The following is an 8065-nucleotide window of genomic DNA, read 5'->3' as shown; positions in this document are numbered from 1 at the left end:
TCATAGTGAGATGTAAACTTTGTACCACAATTAGAAATCATAGTAACAGGCACCCCATGCAACTTCACGATCTCATAATGATACAAGTTTGCATAATCCTCAGCCGAGAAATTAGTCCTCACTGGCAAAAAGTAAATTGACTTCATCATCCTATCAATGATGACTAAAACCGAATCAAATTAATTTCGAGACCAAGAAAGATCGGTAATGAAATCCATGTTAATCACTTTCCACTTCCACTCCGGAAACTTAATTTCTTTAGAAAATCCTCCAGGCCTTATATGCTCAACTTTTACTTATTGACACACCATACATTTATCCACAAAGATGGCTACATCCTTCTTCATATAGTTCCACCAAAGCATCTCCTTGAGGTCATGATACATATTCATCAAACCGAGATGAACAATATAGCGCGACTCATGAATTTCAGTCAAGATCTTTTCTCGCAACCTATCGACGCTTTGAATGCATAAGCTCCCTTGGTACCTCAAATTACCATCAGCAATAATATCAAAGGCCATCACTCTCTACCCAACAATGTCACCCTTGATCCTAATCAACACAGGATCTAACACTTGCTTCTTCTTAATTTCATCACCAGAAGACGACTACACTACTTTTTGAATGAATACTCCACCATCCTCAGAGTCCAGGAGATGAACCCAAAGGTTTACCAAATGGTGAATATCTATTGCCAACTCCCCATTCTCCTTATCCACATAAGCTAAAATCCCCATGCACAACTTTCTAAGAGCATCAGTAACCATATTAGCTTTACCTATATGGTAGTGAAGAATCATGTCATAATCCTTAAGCAGCTCAAGCCATCTTCTTTTCTGGTATTTAAGCTCTTTCTGTGTAAACTGAGTCAACGGGCTAGCTATAGAAGAAAAAATCTCTACAAACCTCCTATTGTAATCAGCTAAACCCAAGATGCTCCAAATATTGGTTGGAGTCGTGGGTCTAGACTACTTCTTAACCATTGAAACCTTCTGTGGATCTACCATGTTCCCTTCACTAGAAATAATATGACCCAAAAAAGTGACAACATTCAACCAAAACTCATAAGAATTTGGCATATAACTGATGTCCTTTCAAGGTCTGCAACACAAAATATAGGTGATCGACTTCATACACCTCACTCGTTAAGTACACCAAGATATCCTCTATGAATATAATGATGAATAAATTCAGAAATTGATAGAAGACCCTATTAATTAAATCCATGATCGTCGATAGGGCATTGGTCAACCCAAAAGACAAAACCAGAAACCCAGAATGCCCATATCGAGTACGGAAGGCAATCTTAAGGATATCCACCTCCCAAATATTTAACTGATGATGCCCGAATCGAAGATCAATCTTGGAGAAATACTTAACACCCTGGAACTGATCAAACAAATTATCTATCCTTTGAAGGGGTTCTTATTCTTTACCATCACCTTATTTAACTATCAATCATTGATACATATCCAAAGGAAACCATTTTTTATGCACAAATAACACCGGTGCTCCCTACGAAGACATACTAGGATAGATGAAACCCTTATCTAAAAGATCTTTTAGCTACACCTTAAGCTCCTTTAAATCAGCCAGAGCCATTCTATAAGGGGGAATAGAATTTAGACAAGTGTACGGAACAAGATCAATCCCAAATTCAATCTCCCTATCAGGAGAACACTAAGAAGGTCATTAGGAAAGACCTCAGGAAATTCATTCAACACTGAGATAGAATGCAAAGAAGGACTCTCTGAGTTAGAATCTTTAACTTGAACTAGATGATAGAGACACCCCTTGGAGATTAATCTCTGAGCTTTAAGATATGATATGAACTTACCCTTAGGATCTAGGAAACCATCCTCCCACTCAATAATCAGCTCATTAAGAAAATTAAAGATAACCTTATGGGACTGACAATCTAGAGACGCATAGAATAAGTTTAACCAATCCATCCCCAATATGACATCAAAATCCACCATATATAATTCAAAATAATCTACCAAAATTTCTTACTACCAACTGATACCACACATGCCCATAGACTCTTTTAGCACTCATAGGGTCACCTACCCGAGTAGAAATAGAAAAAGGGTCTAAAATACACTTCAAACCAAAACCAAAATGTATAGCCATAAATAGGGTCACATAAAATAGAGTATATCTTTAATCAAGCAAATAGTACACATCATAAGAAAAGAGTTTCAAGAGTTTCAACATACCAGTCATGAAATCAAGCGATGCCTCGGACTCCTAACGAGTAGTAAGAGCATAAACACGATTCTAACCAGTGTCAAAGCCAGATGGTGCATCTTTTGGAGCCGTAGCTAAATATGAGGCAACATCAACCTCATTTTCCCCAAAGGCAGCCTTACCGACAAGACAACTTCTAAGCATATACCCTAGCTAACTGTAGTTGAAGCACTTGTCCCTTCCCTCATCACTAAAATCCTGATGCAATCGACCATAAAACCTACAAGAAGGATATAATAGAGCTGACTGAGACCCACTAGCCTGAGATTAGTCATCCTATTCCCTAAAGTTGTCACCACCATAGAAATGCCTATAACTCGATGGCTTCAGGTAGGGACCACTAGCTATCGAATAAGACCCCAAATCACCCCACTTATTCTTGGGCCACTTACGACCATCCTTACCACTCTATTGTTGGCTACCACACTACTTAGAGAACCTAAACTTCTTACCTTGCCTCTCTACTATCTCAACCTAATTTTTTTTCTTCCACTATCTTTTGCATGTATACCACCAACTTTGAGAAATCTATGCCCTTGATAAACAAGGCTACTTTAATTTCCCAAATAAGTATTCAAAAAAACTAAAAGCAAACTTCCTCATCCTCTCTCTCATACCAGAAACCAACTCTGGACCATACCCTGATAATTGGTGAAACTTTAAGGTGTACTCTTTCATTGACATCTTACCCTACTTCAAATTAACAAACTCTTCCACTTCTGCTTCACTTAACTCATGAGGAAAGAAGTAGTCCAAAAAAGCATTAAAAAATTTTCCCATAAAGATGACTCAATATCGTCACCCCTACCCTAATCCCATTCATCGTACAATTAGTAAGCCATATCTTTCAGTTGGTAGGAGAAAAACTCTACACCTTCCATATTCGTGGCATACATAATTTTGAAAATCTTTTCCATTTCATTCAGAAAATCTTAAAGATACTTCTCTACCTTAACACTCATAAAGGTCAGAGGGTTCAAACTCATGAATTGGCCAACCCTTGTGGCCTCAAGAGATGGAGTAACAAGAACACCACACTCAAACTGAGTAGCTATAAACTGCATTAATATGTTAATGAACTGATGAAACTCAACATTCATCAATACAACCTGAGGAGTTTGAGAGGGATTATAAGGAATTGGTGTAACTCTAGAATAATTTGGTAATTGACCCCTAGACTAAGTACAGATCCTATGAGTAGAGCATTTTCATTAACATTGTCACCAGTTAGGATAGAGGAGTTTTGTGAGCTTCAAATCATCCAGCATGATCTAAAAAGCGAATAAATAGGAATTAGAGAAGAATTTAGGGCTCAGACTCTATATCTTGGAATTAGAACACAAGAAAGAGAAATATTCCTAAATGCTTTGTAGACTCTCCTTTATGAGTGTGGTGCTCTACATACTCTTAAAAGAGACTCTACTTGACATGGCTTTCTAGACTCCTAATTAACAAAGAACTTAGGGCTCTGATATAAATCTGACATGACTTGACCTAGGTTCTAATCATGTCAGGTGCCTCAAGACCAACTGAGATCAGAGACCACCCCTAATACCCCACCATAACTGTCCTACACCCTATGTGTGATAATCTTTTAACATATAACAAGATAGAACAATCATAATTCAAATACATCCAAATGGTGTTAGCCTCTATACCAATACCAATGCCAAGGCTGACACCAATACCAACAACTCCCATCTAAACCCAAAGTAGTCTAACAAAGCCTCTATCCAAAATTAAAATAATATCTAATTGAGACATACTGTAATACCCCGATTTTATGAACTAGAATGCTACACGGTGCTCATGAATCCAAAGGACCACAAGATAACCTATGACTGATATCTGTACCTGTAACTGCATAATATACATATAAAATATGGAAACATGAACAAAGAGAGCATAAGGATCAATCTTGAATAATAAAATATCTGATATAAGGTGGTATCACAGTACCAAAACAAAACTGAAAATAGTAAAGTCTAAATCTGAAAATTGTATAATCATCTGAAAGACTCTAAATTGTTTGAATAAGGATTTGAAGGAACATGTCTCCAACTAACTCCCTAAAATAAAAATAAATTGAAATACTGGAAAAATAAATATAATGATCATGTCATCGAAAGATGAGGACTCACTGCTTACTGAACTTCTACTGCTGATCTGGAATATGCACGTCAGAACCTATGGTGTAACATAAAAAGAAAGCACCATAATGCAAATACGTCAGTACAACTAAAGTACTGAGTATACATAGGGGTAGGCTAAATGCATGGGGTTTATAAGCATGAACATGATGACATATATGAACATGAGAATACATACATACATACATACATACTTAACTACTACTGAACTCATGGAGATATTGACTACTTGAGTTTGAGCTCTGATAACATAAGTTTCATGATACTGATATACTACATGACAGATAACATGGATGACTGTATCTAATAGTCCTAATTTTAGGGAAAACTATCTGAGTTCAAAACTGTATCTAAACATCTAAGTCTGAGATCAGTCCTAGATAAAAAGTAATCTCTGAAATTGATAATGAGAATACTCGACTGAATCTGAGATTGAGATCAAGCCTATCTACCGAATGATCTATAGATCTAATAATAAGCATCTAAATATGGGACCAAGCCTATCTAATAGGATGGTCCAAAAATCAATGGAACTATCTGATTTCCTTACTCAGATCGATCACTGTATCTGACAGTCCTAATTCTGATTTCTACTTTGAAGACTGATACTAAAAATGTAACTGTAACTGTGACTGTGGGAGGTAGTAACCTAATGGACATGCCCCGATACTGTACTGGTGGGGTCAAATCTTTGCCCTGATTGGAAGGGTGACAATACTGTGCCATGGGTAGAGACCTTTACAATGGTCAAGCCTCTCTGACGGGTGACCCTGAACAGGAAATCAAGCCTAAGGCAATATAATAGTAAAGTATAGCCTTAATATGATGGGTGAATCCTTTCCTATGCTAGCTACGCAGTTCTAGAGTACAGGGATTACTGCTAACGGATCTACCTTTATAACGGGAAAAACTGCCATCCCTGCACTCGCTCGGTGCTAGTCCCTACTCCCAACTGAAAAACTCTAAAAAAATTAACTGCGTTGAACTGACTAACTAGACTTAATTGATTTATAAACTAATTAACTAAGCTAATAATATTTTCTTAGCTGAACTAAGCTGAATTCACTGAGATCAATTGACTGACGAAAAAGCTACTTGAGATCTGAGGTTTGACTGAGAGTACTGAAACTACTGGGACTACTGAACTACTGAGATTTTTGAGTTTTCTGAGTCACGTGACTAACTGAAATCTATAGAGCATAGCTTGACTGAGGATGTCTTGAAACATGACACTAGCTCTAGGCGCATAGCAATAATTTTCGGGTACAAGTACCCCCAGGACTCGATGGAAGAAAACAGACACACATGACTGACTTGATTATAAGAGTAGAGTCCACAATTCACAATATCATAAGTAAGGATTTCATAATAAGAATGATTCTCAACAAACTCTCACATGATTGGGAATGCACACAACATGTATATACTTGCATGGCTTCAATAATATGGTCATTCCATATCACAACAATATCATGAGCATCTCATACAACATCTTTAATTTAAGACAATAGCATGGGGATCACGTTGAACATAAACTTAGAACATGGAATAGTCATTTAGGACTTATTATGTCATAAAAGCATGATTCAATTCCCTTAGGTATTTTCACAGACACCTTACATGCATATCTTAGGCATAGGTGGATTCATCAAGATTACAAATATTCAGCCACCAATTTCACATATTTATACATTAAATACCACCATATCCTCACACAAAACATACAAAAATCCCAACTTAGGTATCATCAAACCCCAACCACATGAACATCAACCACCAACAACATAAATATCATAATACATAATTTAAAAAATTGTTATTGAGCTTCATGGATGAAAGGAGTCCATGAATCAACTCATGATACCTTAGAAGAAAGATTCTTGATGATTGACGGAGGAATTTCCTTGAAATTGGATCTTCAAGCTTAATTATGCAACCCTAGTTGTTTTTCTCTTTTAGTGCTCTTGGATGATGAACTTAAAATGTTAGTAGGGTTTTAATGTAATTAGGAGCTATATATTTCATAGAGTTAAGTTTAGGGACATGTAAAGAGTGTTAAAAGACTTAATTATCCTCAAAATAACTCAAAACAGAGTGTTTAAGTCACCTGAAACCATAAGATATGCGCCGCATATGATATTGCATATATTTACATAGGCGCCACATATGATATCGCCTAAATTTACATAGGGACCGCATATGATATTACCTATATATACATAGACGCCACATATGCTATTTTCTATATTTACATAGGCATCGCATATGCTTTCCAGTGGCCATGTGCGATTGGTTAGGCGACGCACTTTACTTCGCAAAGCTATAACTCCTAGCTCGGGTGTTGGATTTTGATAAAATTAGTATCGTTGGAAAGCTAATTCGATTCTCTATAATTTGATGGGTGGAAATATGCAGAAATACGACATTAACATCGAGTTATACACGTTCAAATATGACCCTTATGAAATCAAGCACTAAAACTTGATGGATTCAAAAACTCTTAGCTTGTATTACCTTAAGTGACTCATATGAACATACTTAATGAATCATAAGCTACCTTATCACTTGGATACTCATTGTAAGTCATGTACTCAAGTATGAATCACAGGATAGGAGATTTCATATGTACGAAAAATGGTTCGTCTCCTAGCTTAGAAACATATGGGGTATTACAATATCTCGCCCTTGTGAACATTAATCCTCGAATGGAAATTAAATGAGGAGGGAGAGATGATTAGATGAAGTATGTACAAGACACACACTACTGAAACATGGGTTCATGACTGACATGACTGAAAGCTGAGCATAACATATTGAACATGGATATCTGATGCATGGGAAGCTGATTCATGAATATAAGACTGAGGATTCTAATAAAGTGAGTTTTCTCAAAATGAGAATGCATATCTGATGCACAACTGAAAGGTTGAATCCATGCATATCTAATGCATGATTACATGAATGACATGATATATAAATATATGAGTAAAGATACTGATAAATAGTACTTTCTCTACTAAACATGTATATCTAATTCCTGAATATCTGACTGAGCTGACTCTTGAAAGCTTGACTGATTATTCCATGGCACTTGATAACTAATTTATAACGGGAACATGAAAGAATCAAGAAAAGGTGGGGTATCTCCCCTTTGGGATACTATGTACCTCTAGGAATATTTACCTTGCTGAGATACTGGGGTGATACGCAGGGCATCTACAAACTAGATTATAACTAAACATTGAAGAGCTGACACTAATGCATGATACATGAACTAAACTAGACCTATTAATATTACTGACTAACTCATGTGGAAATAAGCTCAAACGAGCATAAGATATCTACCAATGCATACAATAATCATGAAAAACTTATAACATACCCGAATCTAGATTGGGGAAACTTTTTGGATCATGGTGAGTCTGGAGTGAATAGAGTAGATTCTGATGCTGACCACTATTGGTGCTGGGATTTTCGGCCTGCTCACGCGAATCTCTACCTTTCTGAGCTAACACTCTATACTCCTGCATTCTGTGGCCTGGCTTACCGTACCCAAAATATTCCTCACTATTAGCTCTGCATGCACCTAGATAATTCTTGCCATACTCTCCACAAAGTGGATAAGTACGATCATATCTAACACTACTCTGGGCTTTGGATCC

Source organism: Capsicum annuum, chromosome 3 (assembly GCF_002878395.1).
Source record: "Capsicum annuum cultivar UCD-10X-F1 chromosome 3, UCD10Xv1.1, whole genome shotgun sequence".
Taxonomy (NCBI): Eukaryota; Viridiplantae; Streptophyta; class Magnoliopsida; order Solanales; family Solanaceae; genus Capsicum; species Capsicum annuum.
This window is presented reverse-complemented; position numbering follows the sequence as displayed.